The 21,108-nt window shown below is 37.0% G+C and overlaps 1 long non-coding RNA gene across 9 annotated transcripts in view; it reads left to right on the forward strand.

Moving 5' to 3' along the window:
• The window catches only part of LOC116442818, a 114,617-nt gene extending 107,453 nt beyond the window's left edge, over positions 1 to 7,164 (forward strand). For 8 of the 9 annotated variants that reach the window (XR_004239656.1, XR_004239657.1, XR_004239649.1 and 5 more), the window contains 3 exons: positions 1,912 to 2,098; positions 4,410 to 4,514; positions 5,934 to 7,164. This is a non-coding gene — a long non-coding RNA (uncharacterized LOC116442818). Of the gene's footprint in view, positions 1 to 1,911; positions 2,099 to 3,946; positions 4,065 to 4,409; positions 4,515 to 5,933 lie in introns of all 9 variants that reach the window. The other variant, XR_004239654.1, reaches the window with a different exon arrangement.
• Positions 7,165 to 21,108: the final 13,944 nt, after the last annotated feature.

A 21,108-nucleotide genomic window follows, 5' to 3' on the forward strand; every position in this document is an offset into this window, starting at 1 on the left:
GCTGGGAGGCTTAGCAGTACTTACAAGTATGAGAGACAACAACAAAAAAACCGAAAAATAGTCACCAGGAGCCAAAGGTGCACTTCCTACACTGTAGCTGTCTTCTCTATGAGCTGTTCCCAGCTGCAGTATTTTGTCAGCGCCCTATTTTCCAAATATGCAACTTGGTAGCAAAGGGTGTCTGTGTCAGATTTCTGTCGAGTCTTTTCTGCTTATTCAAACCCATCCTGCTTTGAGGACTAACTGCGTAGTGGAGGATAATAATCAACTGGGTTCTACTGCTGAAACAGTATTACATGACTCTAGAGATGTTTAACTCACAAGTCAGAAAATAGATTGAGGGATAGCAAGACTAGTATCTCTAGATTTCCTGTTCCCTCGGAGGAGAGGAGAAAAATCTCATCTACTGTGCTCTGATGTTTAGGGCCACTTCATGTGAGGATTAAAAAGAATAAAAAGGAATAACAACAAAATAAAAAAAATTTTAAAAAAATCAGAAAAACTGAACCAAACAAATCAAACTGACAAGCTTTGATAGCTCTGCAGTGATCTCTGCATCCTGACTGCCTGAAATAAAGAAGTAGCATGTATGTCTTTTTCAGTTTTTTATCTTCTTGCCAATACAGTCATAAATTGGAATGAAAATGTCAATATGGGTTTTTTTCAGAAAAATATGATAAGTCATAGTTTCACCTACTTGAAGAATTTTTTGCCTTCACGTAGCACAAAAGATTAACATTCTGTAACTCACCATTATTACCTCGCCATGAAATATTTTTGGTACAGTGCTCATATACATACACGGGAAAACTATATACACTTTCTACTAAAGGGATCTCATCCAGTCAAACACACAGCATAAATCCATGTCAAGTATTTTTTTGGTTAGGAATAAAGAACACTTTGGAACTGAAAAAATCTTTAGGTAAGACCATTGGTGAATTCTTCAAAAAACAATTGCACTAAAGGAAAAAAAGAAGAGCAAATCAAAGTACCAGGGCAGCATGAAAAGGTAATGTCAGAAACTTTGCAAGGCATGCAAGTAGAAGGAAGGGTCGCATGTTGATATTTTCAAAATATACTTAGCACTGATCTCTGGATCTTTCTGTTTTGATTTTTTCCCCTACTTTGAGAAAATTTGCTCTTCTGTTCTAAGGACAGCATTGAATATCTCAATCTCTTTGATTTATCTGAATTTCAAATTCACATTCTGGACAACTATAGCAGATATTCCAGCACTGATTATCTATTTGATAGGACTAAGGGACAGTTTGCGTTGGAAAGAGAGAAAAAGGCAATAATACCATGGTATGCTGTAAAGAAATAGTCTTCTCATCCAAAAACATTCTCGAAACAAGTCTGATGATTGTTATTCAATAAATCATCACCGTTTTAACTGTTCCACTTTAGAATTTAATATTATTAGAAGTTTTAGGCATCAGAAGGCATAAACTATCCATTTGCCTAATTTTTGAATTGTTCCAATTTTTGTCATATATGTTTTCAATGTCAAAGTAGTGATTTTGTTCCTCAGCCTTCAAGAACCAAATACACCTCTCAGAAGTCTTCAATCATATCTGCCAGTCTCATGTAACCACTTCAGTATTTTACAACATCTCAAGTCACACTAAATACCTTTTCTTTAGTGAGCTGAATTAATTTTTCTGCGACTGCGTGATGTACAGGACAATGGGGGAAAGGAATAATACTGTTAAAAAAAGTGATAGCAGGATTTTCCTTTAAAAAGGAAGGTTAAAAGTGTCTTCATAATTAAGTACAGTAACTAGTGCAATCCAACTTTTTTATAGGTTGTCTTAAAACTTCTAAAAAAAATAATATACTTGAAGGCAAATATTCTATTTATTATGTGTAGTAATTAGGTGTGCTTTTATATGTCTGAAATTGTGCCAGTAATGCTTTATAATGGAAAGGCAAGGTTCCATGCCCTCACCTGTGTATGAAGTTTCAAGCGAAGAGAGAACACTGAAAGAAGGGAGCAGTTGGCCAGATGCCTTGGGGATTACAGTGCACCATCAGCAGAAAGCCAGAGCAAAGAAAAGTCATTTGGAACTCTTTCTAGGTCTAGACATGGTCATAGGTGAGTATGTTTCTGTTTCAAATGAGTTCCAGAGAGTGCTTGGTTTTTCCATCTCTGATCATTTTTTCCTGTGAGATAACCACCTCCAATGTGATAGGAAGTCAAGCCTAAAATTTGTTTTTTAGGGTAACTTCGGCTTTTAGAGTGTGGTTAACATTTTGAAATTTACATGCATGCCTTAATACACTGCAAACTTTGCATCGCCCAGGTGGAACATGGTCTCTCTCCCCAAACTCATGCAGGAGGTAGCAGCTAAATCAGACTGAAAGAAGGAGCTCTCTGGACAGATCCTTATCCAGTCCTCAGTGAAAGCAACTGAAGGACTTACAGGACTTGAATCAGGCCACCAGTAGAATGAAGTCAAGCATTAGAAATTAGGATTTAATGGATCACAGGGTCAAAGCAGTAATGTGAAAGATGTAGTCATTCAGCAAGGCCTCCCACATAGCACTGGGATACTTTGACACTGATTGAACATGAACCCTGATCTGACTGAGAAGCTTAGTACACTGCCACTGAAACAGGAAATGTTTCCCTCCACTACTTTTTACAATAGGGGCTTTAATTGGGTTGAATTTCAGCCACCTGGGTAGCATCCAGGCCTCAACTCTGCCAGGCTGAAAAGAGCCTGAGTAAAAAAACCACTATATGGGTCAAACAAAAATATGTACAACCTCTGAATTTCCTCAGATCTACAGCTATTGAGAAAAGGACATTGGAACAGAGTAAGTTACAAGATTGAACCCTGTAGGACTCTCCAGTCCAATTTGCTTGAGGTAGACAGAGGTTGACTAGCAGTGTCCTACAGTTTTGACTTGAGACAAAAGCATCATATCTATTTGTGAGTGGCATTTTTCCAGGTCTCACAGTGGTGTCAATAGAACTTTATATCTAAATGTTATCAAAGATCGAGTTCCATTGCCAAGACACACAAGCTTCAATATAGCTGTCCTGGCAAAAGATCAATGGTCATCTGGGTTGTTTTCTTTACTTTTGCCAGGATTTGCTGTTAAACATCTGAGGGTCATCCAAGAAGACTAAGGTTCCCCATGTTGTATTCTCATTATCTTTCCATCAACATTTCTCAGAAAAGGCAGACTGAACACCAGGTACAGTCTGGAAAAGACAAAGGCCATAAGGAATTTCAATCATTGGAAAAAGTCTTGTAAAATGAAGTATAAATAGATTTCATGCTTAAATAAAGGACATGGCAAGAGAAGGTGGACATAAGGGACAAATAGTGAGTGGACTCTATTCTGCTACCTAGTAGGCATTAAAATCCTGGTTACCAGCTGCTCAAGACTTTGCATGGAGATTCAGGACCAGTGAGTTTTACCAGTTAATATTTAATTCTTGTGGGATTTTTCGTGTAGAATCTTGTTCAGCATTTAAGCAGATGACATTTTATGAACATGAATCATCACAGTTTGGAAAACCTCTCACAATTCAGCACAGGATATAGATTGAAGTCCTTTTTTGAACAAAGGCCTTAATATTTCTACACATATTTGTAACACAGGGGTCTGGATAGCATGAAACCACTCTGACAGTTCAGATACTACCAGTTCATACTGTGTGCAGGGATAGTGTAGCATTTTTATTAGGTATTCAGTGGGTTCACTGCTTGACTTTAGAAAAATTGGTATTTACTAGGTGGAAATACTGAATTGAGAGACTGAAACCCTGTGTCCTGACACCCTGCCCCTTGACATAGGGGTTGCCAACAGCTTGCCCCTGTCCAACACCACAGGCAGGGTGCCCCACACAGAACTGATGTAGGGTACATTTCTCTGTGATCCCACCACCTCCGAGGGACACAAGGGGCAGCTCAACTCTTACATTTAAAAGGTACCATTGGCTGGCACCATTGGCTGTTGCTTCCAGATGATCTGGACACCACATGTCCCTGGCAGTCCACTGGAGCCATGGCAGTGCTTGTGGTCTTGTGCTTGCTGTCAGTGGTTGGGTGAGTCACCACATGTGTGCACTATTGCTCATCTTTCCTACTGCCTCAATAAATATGTGTTTCTTGCTATGTGGCTCTATTCCTTTTGAGACCACAGAGATATTTTTACTTTGTTTAAAAATAAGGTTCTCCTATCAGTTTGATATTGTAATGTTAAATCATTAACAGAATTTCTCAGGTATCTGTCATAGTTGTACCTGGGTACAAAAACATATATGAACAAGTTTTATAGATATCTTTCTGTTTGTAAATATTTTGGATGCAGTTTACCTAGGAATTCAGATTTAGAAATGCTTCTACTCTATGATTTTAAGATTTACAAATGCTTCTACTCTATGATTTCAGTGGCTGTTGTAAGCTTCATTGATGATGGGATGAGAAAAGCAGACGAAAGCAGAATGAATGCCACGGCCCCTCTGCCAAATATGACAGGAGGACTTGCTTTGCAATGTAACGCTACATATTTTAGCTTGTCACTTTGTTAGTGTAATTTTATTTATCCTAGATTTTAAAAATTTATTAATCCTAGATCCTGTAATTATATTTATCCTAGATTTTTTTGCATTTCAGTGGAAATATCAATTTTCAAAATGACGTGCCTACCTGCCTCTCGTTGAATTATCAAAACAAAGAGAATAAAGATATGTAGGTTTTTTCAATATAGTGAGAGATTTTGCTGTGATACTCACACTTTCATGTTATGAAAAAGACAAAGTTGACTGTCTTGAATTGAATGGTTATAAAAATACGCATTGGAAAATGCATTAAATACACATTGTAAAACATCATTTTTCCTTGGAAATGACACTTTTCTGCATTCAAAGCTGTGAAAAAATTGAGAGATATTTTATTGCAGGCTGAAATCATTGCTACAGGTCTATTTATGCTAGAGAATTTTATTAATGGCTGGCTGGTGAAAAATCAGCTTGCATGTCCATGATGCTACTGAGTACACCATCAGCTAACCAATTCAATAACAGCAACAACTATCAAAAAGACCCCAACACCAAAACTCTCCCCAAACTCACTCAAAATTCTCTGTGTAGTATTTAACAACATTGTTGTTTTAGCCCAGAGAAGATTGATGCATGAAAGACAGTGATATAAGAGCATATGTCCTAAACACAAGAGCAAAATAGAATCCTTTTCCTATTACATCTCTTTCAATATAAATTATTTCATTCCCCTCCCAAGTTAACCTAACATAAAATAATAAGGGAAAACAGGATTGTTGCAGGGATTTAAATTCTGTTTGCTATACAGCTTTACACAAAGAAATTATGTATTTATGAGAGAAGGAATGATAAGAATATCTGACACTAAATATTTTTGAAGAGTTTATGGTGGTTTTTACAAGTATAAGAAGTTTCCAGACCTCATTTTACATATATAGAACATGCATAGAAGGTCTCAAAAGAGTATGATTATTAAGTATAGATGTAATCATGTAATACTCAATTTGGGTTGAACAGCAGTTTCTCGAGAATACCTTTTAGTCAATATCCCAACTGAATTATTCATATAAAATAAATAAATGTTTATTTCCAGCAGGTGGGGGGAAGGCTAAAACAAAACAAAACAACAAAACATGGACATTTTTAGTACATTGACAGACAAAGACTTTGTGGTGGTTTATGTAAAGCTAATGAATATCAAGGTATATATGCAGTCCTATAGACTAAATAGCAAAAATCCTCTAAATTTCAATGCATTTTATTCCATATATATGCACCCTACTGAGAGAAAAAAAACAACCGAACAACTCGTTTCTTAAAAATACATGTGAGACATTTAAAATTGTATGCGTGTCCTGGAATCAGGCAATGGCTTTACTTATGTTGGTTTAATTTCCTCTTTCTCCCTTCACAGATTCACAGAATATTCTGAGTTGGAAGGGACCCACAAGGATCACCAGTAAATATTCCTTACTGAATGGAGCTCTTGCCTTTTTCAGCTCTTGAGTCATCCAGCTCACTGTTCTGGCACTCCCACTTCCATGCAATTACCATCCCCAATGGCTTTTGCTCTCATGTATATTTTATCAGTCATTTATCCCAGATGATTTCTTACCCTTATCATGGACTATACCATCTTTAGTAAAGTCTGGTAACCAGCCAAGAACTAGGATTGTTTGTTATGTTTTGTTTGCTTGCTATTTTCCCCTCTCTTTTTCTTCGTATCAAAATGCAGTTTGAGGCAGTATCATGATAGGGCTCTGATATTTTTCACTGGTGAGGATTTTACCCTGAAGACTCAGAGCACTTCTTCTTCCAGTGTACCTTTCCAGTTCAGCTGGAAACTAGGCACGTGACAGTAGGCTGGGGTCTGACGTGCACCATCCATGCTTCTTGCAACCAGGAAGAGCCCAGAATCAGAATCTTCAGGTGGATTCTATAGGTAAGAATGCTGAGTATTTGAGCATTGCATACCCCACTTGTTGAACACACCCCTAAAAACATTAGTCAGAATTCATGCTTTAAAACATAAATTCAATAGTGAAAAAGTTGTGGGCTTTTTTCCATGCATGTTGTTTTTACCTATGCTTACATCCCCTATCCTCTGATCTAAAGCAACAGCCATGACAAGGAATTTATAGATGTTTTTCAAATTTGTAATAAATCCTCTGGGCTAAATTCTGATTTGGTTAAATCTTTGAGATTATTTCATTTTACACAATTTTGCAGAAATCAAAACCTGCTCATGTGGACAAAAAGCATTTTTACATTTTATATTTTTACATGTTACAATTTAAGAATCTACTTAACTGCAATGTTAAATCACATAAGTACCCAAGGGAATTGTTTTGGATTTATTTTTAAATGTACACATAAGACAAACATCTTGGAAATTCAGAAGTGTTTTTACTCTATTTTGATACAGCATGTGTTTATCTGCCTGCACAACAGTGCATCTTATCAATTTCACCAGGTGCAGAGCAGAAAAGTAACAGTGAAAGATTAGAAGAATCTCTAGAGTGAAAATAAAAACAAAATAGCTTCTTATATTATCTTGAATTCTTTTCACTGTTACTGGAAGATAATGATACTTGTGTAATTACTGCTTTTATCACCTAAATAAATAAATAAATAATGTTTCATAATCCCTTGCAACTTGCTCAGATTTCTACCAGAAGAAAACACTTAGGAAATCTACATGCAAATAGATATTTTTTACAATAATGTAGTTAAATTCTTTCTGGTTGTATTCTGAAATAACCAACCATGTCTCTTAAAACGTGTAATGACTACCTATATTTGAAATATTTGCTCATGTGAACGGTATTGCTGTCTCACTTTTCTAAGTACTCCAGGAAGGTGAGTCTGTCTGTGCTGCTCAGTTTAGGTTTTCTTTGTACCAAATGTATAAAGGCTTATTTTGCATGCTTTACTTTACAAAGTACCTGCATATGTTTTAACACAAACAGAGCTTGTGGGTTTTGGTTAGTGTTGTGTCAGGTTGTTTTTTTGTGTGGTGGGTTTTTAATTGTTGTGGTTTTTTAAAATTAACCCACAGGGTACACATACTAAAGCTTCAGGGGACTGTTTTTCACCAGTTTTTATCAAAAGTGTCAAACACTTAAGACATATATAATTTCATGTGACATATCTCATTTACTAGTACAGAATAATGGTTTTTCGAGTACTTGAAACTTTGGTTATAAATTTTCTCCTTCAGTTCTTAAAAGTAAATCAAAATTCTGCTGCAAAATAAACCCAGTTAATGCAAGAAACCAGATGTTTCATCACTTCCAATTGATAGCAAAATCATTCTGGAATCTTTCATGTAGTTCCTATTGGCAAGAAAAATAATTTTACATAATCAAGCATAACTCCTGCTCTGCAGGAGGTCTGGCTTTCAGACCTAGCTGGCAATATTTTTGTGATATTATTAGCAGTGAAATGCTGTTTTGAACAGCTACAAAAATATAGGATTCTTTCGAGTGGTTCAGGTAAATAGTTACTACAAGTTTAAAATAAGAAAATTTTTTGTATTATTTGAAGGAGACAGAGGAGACGGTATTGTAGATGAATGTGCCATTTTGAAAACATCCCATTGGGAATAATAGCAATGAAGATCATGTGCATTTGAAACATGCCAATTCAAGTACCCCTGACATGCAGAAATACACATACCCAATGTAATAGTGTAATTTTGGCTGTCTCAGCAGCAGTGGCAGATTTGACTCGTCTTTTCAATTTTTTTTTTATTTTTACTTTTTAATTTTTCTGGGAGGGCTTCTAAGTCAGTAATTATAATGAGCTTGTGAATTAAACCAGGTGTACAAATCTGTGGCCTTGGAGCAATTTTGTATTAAGATACCAGGCTTTCTGTTTTGGAGCTAAAATCCATGGTATAACACACTTGTTTTGTCAGTCCATCACACAGATTCATGAATGCATATGAAACTGGAGATCTTTAAGTATCTTACTAGACTCACAGAAGAGACACTTCTTTCAGAGACTAGAAGGACGCATTAATCTGGTAACAAAAATGTTCTCAAAAATATTTTTCAGAAATATAACACACAATATATGTTTAATAAGTTTTTATTATACGTTTAGATAATAGGCAATGATTAAGATGGAGCTACTCCAGGTGTGGCCACACCAGTGCCAAGTACAGGGGAAGAATCACTTCCCTGATCCTGCTGGCCACACTCTTCCTGATACAGACCTGGATGCCAATGGCTTTCTTGGCCAGATGAGTGTACCTACATGGCCATGTGTTGTGTTTTAAAGGCAAAGGGTAGAAAAAAACAAGTGTCAAAGTCATGTTTAAAATCTTAGAGCTTCAGAAAAATATTTGTTCAGATTCCTTGTGGTCTTCTTCAATTATGTAAAAATTTATATCAACTGCCCTCAGTCCCAACCATAAGGTATTTTTCAGACACAATTAAAAATAACTTTGTCCTTTAGATTTTTAAAATAAAAATGAAGATATTTATATACCTTTTATTTTTTAAACTGGAAAAAAAATGCATTCAAGTAGAAAATGCTTGACAGGAAATTATTATTTGCACTGTGCTGAATACAAGAGAGGAGATGTCTGTGTGTGGGATGCAAGTGACGACAGTTATAAAAGGAGTGCTACGAATAGAAATAAAACCAGTGTAGTATCACAGAAGTAAAAGGTTACTGTCTCTTAATGGTGTAAAGGAACTGGGATGACTAAGAAAATAAGAGCTTACAGGCAAAATGAGAGAATGAAGGACAAGGACAAAGCAAATGCACTGGGCTGTGAGGTAGTTTGGCCAGAGGAAGGATGTATACTGGTTCCTGTCCTTCCAGAATCCCCCAGAAGAAGCAAAGAACATATCATATGGAAGTATGAGAGGTACTCTCTGAAGAGGGGAAATACTCTGTTTCTCTGTGTGACATTATAAAAGGACAAGACGCAGTATTGTAAAGCTGTGGCAAGTCCTGCAGACTGTTCAACTGTTTGTTCAGAGACTTTCCTTCTCCTGTTTCCTCTCAGGTAGCCATAGCTGTCTGCTGTCTGATAATTTCTTCTGGGGAAGGGAGGCACGGAGGCTGGTCTGCTCCAGAGAGTGCCAATACCATTAAAACTACCTTGGCACACAAATCACTTACCCTGCATGGTGTAAGAGACTGCAAAGACTGATCTCTGGAGACATTTTGGGGTGCATGAATGTGGAAGAAGGGGCAAGTCAGGCCTTGCCCTAGCAAGGCATTGCATTGCCCCACACACTCCACCTCCCTGGAGCCAGTATTCCTGCCTGGCAGTGACTGCCAGTCACTGGCATACCGGACATATATATATATATATATTCATATATATATATGAATATTAAGACATGTGTTTACCTGTCTTAATCCTACCTCCTTTTGGAATTTCTATCAGCTGAACACTGCTGGATCCTGGGAGTTTGTAGCTATATCTGTTCTTCTCTATATCTTTTCTCTCTTTCTTGCTTTCTCTTTCTTCTATTTCCCTCTTCTCAGAATTTTTGTGTAACTTAAAATCAAAAGGGTTTAGAGTTTGCTAAGTTGAATGGGTTAAGTTGATGCTTTTTGGAAGTGTTTCATGTTGATTGAATGCTGCTCTGAACCTTTTGCCAAAGTTCTCTGATTTTCTAAAGTTGCCAGTAAAGTCTTTTATGTTGTTTTGACCTCTTGAGAATATCTTGTCGGTATTTGTCTCATGTGTCTAACTCAGAGTATATGAACAACCATAAACCCTTTTAAAAGCCTTGTTGAGTGAGTTGTTTGTGGCCTTACCAATGGAAAAAGCTTACACATTTCCACACAAACGTGCTGCAAAATTCAAACAAGAAAAGTGAATGACAACTGCAGTAAATACCACAATGCTTACTGCAACGTTCTTGAATAGAAACTGTGGAAAATGCAAAATGCTGGAAGCTAGGAAATTCAAAGTTAACATGCTCAGCCTATCCTTAAGTTACTTGCTGCTTAAATAATCACAGTATCATTACCACTAGGAATGCCATGGGCAAATTCAATCAATCAAAGTCATAGGAAAGCTTTGAAACAATCTAATCAGTTCATGGCTTCAAAAGTAAATTATTTCCTTTCTGTAAAGTAATATCTACTACTGTTTTTGTCTTATAAAGCCTAAGGGGAAGGACAAAAGAAAAAAATGTATGATTTGCAATACAGACTAATAAAGTATATGGCTCTAACATCTTGATAGCCTAAGTCACAATACAGGCAGAGAAGAGGAGAGGGACAAAAAAAGAGATGAAGATGTATAGCAGACCTGCCTGGGATATATACATTATGGAATAAGTAGAGTAAAGTTAAAGAAAACAGAAATCAAATTTCTGTTAGAGGTGGCTGGTGAATTAAAATCATATTTCTCTAAAAAGGAATTTTAAAAAAATATTTTTATTTTGCATTTTATGTATCCTTGTTTCTTAGCTGAAATTCAGTTTCTAAGCAATTGCTATGAAAATTGGGGTGTTATAAGAAAAGCCAAATTTAGGTATTTTTACTCAAAACCATATTTAAATACATCACTCTGTTTCCTCATAGAAATCTAAGTCTGGTCAAGAAATTTGACTGATCACATAAAATGAAAAAAATTGCTTTTGGGAGATGTGGTTTTGAGCTCAGCAGGTAGGTCTGAATAAGAACAAAGGACAGAATAACCATTTTATTTGTAACAAAGAAAATTTAAAGCTTTGTTGAGGATTTAATTATCACTAGACTTGATCTTCTCCCTGAAGGAAAAAACAGATGAAGCTTATATGAGTCTGATAAATTGTCCCTGAAGACAACAGGCAGAGTACAGAGGGTTGGTTAATCTACAGAGCCATTTACTTTGCTGCCTGTTTCCAAGATCATTCTTCCCAGAAAACACTGACCCCTCAACTCATGGCCTCAAAAGCTTTCCTTCAAATTTAACTTTTTTTATGGCACAAACTAGTTATTGCTAGACTGGTAGCCATGTGACTGTGTTAACCATCTTTCCTGCTCTTAAGGTGTTTTTCTCCAATAGCCATTAACCCACTTATTTGTAATTTAAATAATGAGACCCAATTCACTACCAAGTAACATTTCATGGTGTTTAAAATGGAGAAGAAATCTAGGAATTGGGAGACAGAGAACGATGTGAGAAAACCAAGAGATTAAAGCTGTGTGAAATAGAGGTAAGCAAATGTCTGTTTCAAACAGTTGGAGTGTTTTTACACTGTCTGAGGAAAATGATGACAAAATATAATTTTTTATGAGTTTGGTTTCCTTTTCTTCTGTGAACATTGCCAGATAGGTACTAGAACTATGTATTAAAAATTCATTAACAGAGGAAAATATATTTTACATTGGCCATGAGTCACATACAGGACTACTGCATATCAGATGTTGCATCACAATGAACTGTCAACATCAGTAGCTGTAATAAGCTGTTGTCTGTTGCATGTGAGTATGAGCTTGTATTCACATCCAAATCAGAATTGCCAAATTTAAATCAAGCCGGAGCCCGGGCAACCTTGAGACAAGACTGAGGTCTTAGAGGGAAAGGACTTAGTTCTGTATGTTAGTTTAGGCATTATGGTATGGACCTAGATGTAGTATACTTTTCCAGTTGCTAGGAAACCATACTATGGCTTTTGAAATACACTTTTCCTTGGATAAGGCAAGTCAGACAGATGTTCTTGGTCACAATGGCGACTTTCTTTGTCACAGTGGTCCACAGGCTGGTGTTCTTGAAGGCCACTTAGGTGGCAGGCCCATCATGACTGTTATAAATAAGTTTTGGTTTTCTATAATTGATTAAGTTGGTAAATATGCTAATGGTGGGAGCTGGGTTAGTTGATGTTTTCTGTGTTAATGATCTTGTTATATCGAGTTGAGAACAGCATACCGTGTGTAATACCTGCATGTAACCACTGGGTGGCGAACTTAATACCATGGGGAAAGGGGAACTTTTCTGGATTGTTCCAGCAGATAAGAGTGATGTCACCAAGAACGTGGATTGGATGTGGCACGAACCAATCAGTGGAGGTCCTCAGGAAATGATTGGTGAAAAAGGCATCATTGAAATGGACCAATGTCAGCAGGAGAAAACAAGCCAAGAGCGTGGAGGATCCAAAACGGACCAATGGACTTAGAAGACTGGGTATAAAGACTGAGTTGGGGCTCACCATTCACACTGGTGAGGGAGAGCACCCGGTGTTGTGCATGCGCCGCTTCGACTCTGCCTTGCTGTTGAGGTTCGCAAGCTGACTTCGGTACCCGTTCTTAGTTGCTGGTTAATAAAGGGTTGTTTCTTCACAGTAAGGAGTGAGTGGTGTTGATTGCCTCGCCCACATCACCCTTCCTACTAGACGTAGTATACTTTTCCAGTTGCTAGGAAACCACACTATGGCTTTTGAAATTCTCTTTTCCTTGGATAAGGCAAGTCAGACAGATGTTCTTGGTCACAATGGCGACTTTCTTTGTCACAGGGGTCCACAGGCTGGTGTTCTTGAAGGCCACTTAGGTGGCACGGCCATCATTACCAGGCTCGGATATGCAGGTGGGTCTCAAAGCACTGTGGGGTCATGCCCACTGGGCACTTGAGGAGCTGTTTGTTTCTCAAGAGCTCAATATGTCTTTGGTAAGAGCAAATCTCATTAAGTGCTGCAGTGCTGGACATGTAGGAAAGAAGTTACACTGCCAGAAGCAAGGGGAATTTTGAAGGCAGCTGTGGCAGCTTGCACAGAGATGTACCTTCGGTGGAACTGTGAAGAAACTGACTGGTTTGGTTTATGCGTTTAGAATAGAATGAAACTAAAGTTGCCATCTTGAACAGTTTTGGACCTGTTGTCCAATCTGCCACCACCTGTTCCTCATGTCTTTGCAGGAATGTGCCATGACACTTGGCAGCCAAGTAAGAAACAGAGTTCCATGCAGAAGCACAGCACTCCAAAGACAGGAAGGACTTATAGAGCTTATGAAAGGATGAAATACACTGAAGCAGGTATATTATACAGCTTACGCAATTTATGAGTGCACAGATCCAGGATGGAAAGTATAGGCAGACTTCTGTTTTATCAATTGAATGGATTATTTTTCATTTATTGGCTCTTACCTATGTGTTAAATTTTATTATTTTCTCAGGGAGAAATGATACGATGTGACAATATGGTGAACACTGCTCAGGTAGATTCTTTCTTCCATCTTCCTACACAGAAAACTGTGTAAAATTAAGCATCTCATTTTATTAGGGATTTGATCTTATTTTCTTTTTTAATATGTTTTACCAATTTTTCTTAAATACATATATTGTTATGCACTTGTTAGAGCACTGTCAGAAAGCATACTTTTTTATGCTTTGAATGAGTGTAGTGGCAGTATATTTGCGTGGCCAAGATAAACACATTTCAGTCTGGCTATGCACCAGTAAAAAGAGAAAATTACAGAGAGAAAAATATTAAATGCAAGTGTTCTGAAATAGTTATATTAAAGAGTTTTAGTTGTGGATCTTCTAGTTTGAAAATACTGGCAAACACACAAAAAAAATCAAAGTTAAAAGAAAGATAATTTTGTCAAAAAATATGTTATTGTTCTGTGGAATGCAGGATACCTGCCAGGACAGTAATGGTATATGAAGAGGATGACTATAAAGATAGAAAAGACTCTTACCCAGAGTTTTCAGGCACAGCTAGCAGCTAGGAAGCGAAGAACTCTTTTTTCTCTCCTCTGGCTTTCCTCCTTCCAGTGAGGTTTCCAGTGCTAGTCAGTGTCAGAAATGTGTTACAGAATTTGTGAATCAAGAGTCAGGTGAAGATAATTTTATTTGTGTTGTGATCTGCTCTATCTTTGCTACTCTCACTATAGATTTTCTGGTTTTTATTTTTCTGATTTTCCTTGCTTTTGAGATCTCCGCTACAGTTTTACATACTCAGTTTTCAGTCTGCACCCACTATTTTCCATTCTTTCTTGTGTTCCTTCTTTTTTCTTTGGGGATTGCTTTCCATCCCTGTGAGCCTATTTCAATTCTTCCTCTCTGTTTGCCTCATTGCTTGTCTCCTTACTCTGTTTACGTTCAGCTCCTACTGTTTTTGGGCTGATGGATCAGAGCAGCTGAAAGATCACTATTAGCTGACTTCTCCTCTTCTTTATCTCTATTACTTTACTAACTGCTAGATTATGAACTGCTATAATTAGGCAATAGACAGACATGTCCAGGAGACTGTGTAAAGTACATCAAATACTTTCTTGTTAAAGGAAACCATCAAGTCCTTTTCTAATTCCTGCAAATTTCTTGTCTGCCTTCACCAGAGCTGTCACATTTTATAGATTATATCTAAGTGTCCCAGCCAGAACAAGATTTTCATCTATTTTACATATATTTTACATAATTTTACATAAAATTTCACTTTTACATATAATTTGCTATATCAGGTATAATCTCCTATGCTTTTAATTCTGTGCCCAAAGGCTTATTAAGTGAAAAAGATACCCTTTATGCCATTCATTATTCAGAATACCATTATGACACCCACTATTTGTAGCAGTGCCTCTGTTGTGTGAGAGCTAAAATCAGCAATGACACTTTCCTTGTCAGTAGTGCTTCACTGGGCTGAAGTTTTCTTAAAAGAGTACTCGACGGAATTCACTTGAACTGCAGGTCAGGATAAAAGGGAGATTTACCACCATGCTGCAAATCTTGTTGTTATGCATAATTATTTTCTTTTAATTTTATTTTATTGTTCATGTTTTATTTGAATAAAGCCTGGATTCCAGGAAGAGAATGAGTGCCCTGATGCCCAAGTAGCTAGGAAAAGTGTCACTGAAATCAGTGGGGTTTATGCCACCCAGCTCCTGGCCAGACAGGTTAGAACACAATGACATTTCAGGTGTTTGTTTTCCTCCTCTACCCCATCTCCCTCAGAAGATTAAAGTGCATACTAAGAATTAAGAGGTAGAAATGATATCAGCCAGTGACTTTTGATTTATCTAGGTGACAATAAAGCTGAAAGGTGTTTAGATCAATAAAAACAATGAATTAAATGACTAAGATATCACAGATGGCCAGATCAATTAAGGGCAATCAATTAAATATCTAAGGGATCATAGGTGGGATGGATAAATTAACAGTGCAAATAAATCAAATACTCAGGAGGTTCAGGAGGAATATAACCTGAGAAGATAATCATGGGGTAAGCGTCAGTGGGTGTAGTGTTTGGAGTGATGACTGTGTGGAATGTGGTGCATTTGTGGGAGTGCGTTATGCTCTGCTCTACTCCACAGAGTTATTTTTTCTACATCTTTGCCATGCCATCTCCTACCAGTCCTAGATAGGTTGCTGTTGATTTTTGCTCTTGGTGAGGTTTTAACTTTCAAAACCTGTAGATATGGAGAACTTCAATATCAGTTTGCAGAGACCATTTGAGTTTATAACAAATGGTAGAATGAACATTTAGCAAAAATAAGTTTACCTTGTTTTAGGTTCCCTCTCATGTGAACCTAATTAATCAAGTGGAATTGTCTGCTTACACTGTAAATCTACACACTGCCTTCGCTTTTGTGTAGGGGGGTGTTTATATACGGATCACTCTAAAACGCAAGAATTTTGTCTAGATTATGTGAGAGGTGCTGCCCATCTGAAGTCACTCTTACACATAATTCAGCTAATAATTCATCATACTGGTACAGAGGTCATAGTTCTGCACAAACAACAATTTTAAATGGAAAAGTATGGCTTGATTTTTATTTTTGAAGGACTTGTATTCTTTCACAAATCTTATGTTCTCTTCCGCAAACAAAATCCTACCAGCAACACCCCAAATGTAAATTTCACAATAACCTCAGTTTCTAATTTGATTTTCACCCTTTCTGTTTTTCTTCAAATATCTGTGCAGCATTGTAACTTTACGTGGTAATGGTTAGTCTTGGACAAAAGTGCTTGTACACTGAAATCCAGATAAACACAATAAAAATAAGATCCTTTTGTTTCCATCCGGTTTGTATGATCCTCCTGATGCAGGGTGAAATTACTTAAGAGCCCAAATAAAGTGATTGGTGTATTTCTAAATACCAGAATATTAAGAAGTAGGCAATAAGCACTGGCAGAAAGGAGCATCTTTTAAATGACTAGAGATCCTGCGCCAGCAAATTCAAATAATCTGATGTCTGCAAAGATAGACAGTGGGAAGTGAAAAATAAGAACAGCATGAATTCTGGTGGTAAAATAATTGGAAACTTAAGGGAATTTTTGTGAGATTCAATTGAGGATATTTAGGAAATTTTGTGCACTACTTGGGATGGGATGGGGGTGGAAAGCTGGATCTTCTTGTGCACTCTCTAAGTAATCACTCCACTATGAATAAAATACATCACATTCAGGACTTACAGTGGTGATGTTCCTCATTGTATAGAGAAGTAGAATGGAAACAAATTAACTACATTCAGCCCTGTGGCCCTAGTCTTTGTCAGAGGGATAGTTTTTATTAATTTTTATTTCCTATCCAAGTGGACAGGACCATTCCAGATGTATTATACTGGAGTATTTGAATACTACTTCAGTAAAAGATGAACCAATTGAGGTAGAGCACTGACATATTGCCCTGCTGAATTTAAAAGTTCAGAAAAGTTAAAATTTGTGCTTGCTTTGTCATTTCCTTTTACATTCACTGAAGAAATACTTCTATAAAACAGCTCCATACTTTTCTTCTAACTACCTATATCTACTATAAGAAATCTTTTCTGGATAGTGTTAAAGATAATTGCTAAGATACAATGATAAACCCTTGCAGTCCTGCTCTGTACTTGTCCAGTCTGACTTTTTGCCATTTATTTAACAGTAGTTATATAGCCTTGACATTTTCAAACCTCTATACAAGCACAAACTAATTAATCTTTAGTTTGCCTTTGAGGTAGGTGAGTCAGTATTCTCTCTTTTTTCATAGATATTACAGTCAGAGCAGAGGAAGTACATGAATAGCCTGAAGTCCTACAGAAAATTGGTGTCAAACCCAGCATTTTAACTTGGGCCCTCTTGGAAGAGAGGGTGCTTAACCCTGGAATGTTTCCTCTTTCCCAAGGCAACTCTCTGTGTCCTGGGTTATATTTGCATTATTGACTGAAATAACTAATCTGATCACAGAGAGAAGTTCTGCAGCTGTTTTCCTACAGTGTCTGTCATGCACTTTTGAAGGGGCAACAAAGATAATAGTTGTAATGAAAGCCCTCTTCTGATGCTGTGTCACTACACTGGATGTTAGCACTTTCGTGTGTACAGAATTCAACCCAAATCTGCATTCTCCTCATTCCAGCATACTGGGGGATAAAGGAAGGCTCAGTTCAGCAGCTGCTGCTTCTCTTGTCATTATGTTGCAAATAATAAAGAAATTATGCTCGTTCTGGTTACTTTAATTCTACATATTTTCTGCAGACAAAGAAGCATATCCTTCATTGTTAGAATGATGCATTACACATACCACGAAATATTTAAGAATACATACCCATAAAATAACACCTGCTCTGTCTCATTCTGTCTCAGTTTAAAATGAGGAGATGCTTTCTGACTTTCTGACTCTGCCAACGTCCAGTCTGTTTTCATAATGACTGTACTGAAGTCTCAGAGAATCTTTAAATACACTAGTCAATAAAAGAATACGTCTAGTATCTCACATTTTCATTGAATCATAATTATATAGATTGGGTATTGCTTCAAAAATATCCCAGGATTTTAATTTGAAAACAGAAAACCTCAATTTTTTATTCAGAGGTCTAGTCTCTGTACATTTAGGATAAGGCTGAATAGAAGAGCTTCGTTCCTGTATTAGGTATTCGCACGTTATTTTTGCCAAGGAGTGTGTGTATATCTATTTATATCTATATCTATCTATCTATATATATGTCTACTGGGAAAAAGGTGAGGACCATTCCATCACTTCTATGGTGCTATTATGCCAATAATTGAAAAAAACTTTTAGAAACTTGGCAACAGTGACCAAGCTCTGACACTCTACATTGTGCTAATTTATCTGGATACCAACACAGTATCTGATTTTATTTCCTTATGTTTTTCTCTCTTCTCTGTATCCTAGAACTGTTTTACAACATCATATAGGCCCTTCAAACTAAGAAAGAATCTTCTAAAATTGTTTCCTGTATTAATCATCATAGAGAGCTCTCTGAAATCATGTATTTATACTATGAAGGCACATAGACCCCTAGGTCTTTAAAACCTATGATCCAAACTTATTTAGAAAATGTGAATGGTTTGCTCATATGGGAATTACATTTAGCAACTAATATTCTGATTCCAGAATTTCTTGTGTGTAGTAGTACCTAGCCCTAAAGTACTCTTATTAAAATGTCCTCAAGTATTATTAAAATCATTTGGATTACCTACTGGAAGAAGTTTTTTAACTCAACAGTTGAAACTTGTCTATTTAACCAGCAAAGCTAATTGATAAACCAGTCTCTGACAGACCAGCAGACTTTTCCCTTTGCTTTTATGTGTCTGATTGTTTCTTTTTATTTTGATTTTCTTTAAAATCTCCAGCCAAAATGCACAGGGAATAAAAAATCATGCAATTCTTCATCTGAATTATCTTTTGAGTGTAAGCAAGCTTCCATGGAAACTCAGTTTCATTCTTACAGAAGTTAATGTTTCTTGATAATGAACTGTGAAATAAAAGGTGATTGGATACAATACATCAAGGAATAGAGACACCATGCCTGTACTGCTCTCCAGCTCCCTAGGTGGAATATCTCTGAAGTCTTAAGACAAGAAATGCTTTCAGCACTTCCAAGATAAATGGTCTTCCTAGTCTGTACTCAAGGTCAAAATTCCTCTGTTCCTAGTGTTCTCTGTTAATTCTCATTTTTAGTAAGATTAAAATGTTTTGTCTACAAATAATCTTGATATATTTAAGGTAAATGAAGTCTGTTTTTCAGTGTTCAGTGATTTTGTTTGCACTTTTGAGATGATTAGTGGAGTGCACGATTGCTAGATGTGAAGTTATGGTCCAGTCACCAAGAATCTGTTCTTTTTTTGTAAGACAAGGAGTATTTTGCGTTGCCTAATTTTTGGACTGAAAGTAATTCCTTCATTTTGGAAATATCAGCTGGCTCTGAGGGTAGGACTACAGAGCCATGAGTGAGAGAGACACTTCTGGGTTCATGAATAAACCAGCCAGAAGGAAAAACCATCTAAGAGAGAAGTGGAAGGGAGAGGAGCTTGCTGAAGTGCATCGTGGAATCTCTCAGAATTGGTTCAGGGTATTGCTGTAGGTTTGATTTTTTTCATTCATTTTTTAGTGGTGTTTGGTGTTTTTGTTTGGTTGTTGTGGGTTTTTTTGGTTTTCTTTTAGCAGCTAGTGCTGGTTACTGAGCCAATGGTACATCCCTGCTTGCAAAAACAGATTGTTTTTTATTGGTCAGTTATATGGCCCAGCAGTCATTCCCATCCCCTCTCCAGCTTGGATCTGGAGCATGGAGACTGACTGAGGGGGACCCCCACATGGAGAGTGAGGAGCTTCTTCTCACACCTGTACTCAGCACTGTATGGAAGAGGAAACTGAAGTTGTGTTTGCCAGATAAGTGACCGAGAAAGAAGGATTTTTCTTCAGCCTTTGTCACATGAACCAGAGAACAACAAATGAAATGGCTAGATGTCTCTAACTAGGATGAAAAGATAAAGTATGTTTTCATGGAGAACAAAACATAACTATGTAATTCATTGCAGCAATTCTGCAAAATGTGCCAAATTCAAAACAATTTCTTAAGATTATTCAATCTAAAGATATAACCTTATCTCAGGATATCAATATGAAGACTAAAAAATTGTCAAGGGATTACCAATACTTGTCCTTCAAATTCCATTTCTTTCTAAAGCATCCACTTTGTCTTCCATCAGAGAGAGCACATGGGATACAGGCCTCTATCTAACTGCTTCCCATATACCTATTCTAGTCCTTACCACTGTGACTAATTAAGTGAAAAAACGTGACTCAAGGAAGCAACAGAGTTATATCTAAATATACTTCTTATAAAGTTTGATTGAGATAAATTTGGCAGTGTGCCATATTGACTTTTTCCCTTAAATTCTCATTGTGTACTCTCTGTCATAAGTTGTCCAATTCTAAAATTGGGAAGTCCAGTGTTCCTTTTGTCTGACACTCTAGAATGTGTCACTGCAATGCAGAATAAAAACCAAGCAGGACTTCTAACAATCTTTGTAGTCAAATGTAAACTGCTTTTTGTTGACAAGCTCTTTTTAAAATAAAGATTCATTGGTGGTGAGAACAAGATTTTTCTTTTGAAAAGAGTTGTACTCTTGACAGAATGACTCCAGACAGGAAAGGTTAGTATCTCTGCTGCCCTTAGGTTTGAAGATTACTGCATTTCACAGGTGCTTGGCTCGTCTTCAGCCAGGACAGTTTTGTCTACCGCATCTGTATCTTATTGCCTCTTTCTATTTCTGCTACTTTTTCTTTCCTCTGTACAGAATCCTTCCCAAAAACAGTGTCTGGCAGGCTACAGAGTTGTGTCCTGTTGTGGTTTAATCCCAACCAGCAACTAAACCACATGCAGACTCTCACTCACTTCCTGCTCTAGTGGGATGT

Source organism: Corvus moneduloides, chromosome 4 (assembly GCF_009650955.1).
Source record: "Corvus moneduloides isolate bCorMon1 chromosome 4, bCorMon1.pri, whole genome shotgun sequence".
NCBI lineage: Eukaryota > Metazoa > Chordata > Aves > Passeriformes > Corvidae > Corvus > Corvus moneduloides.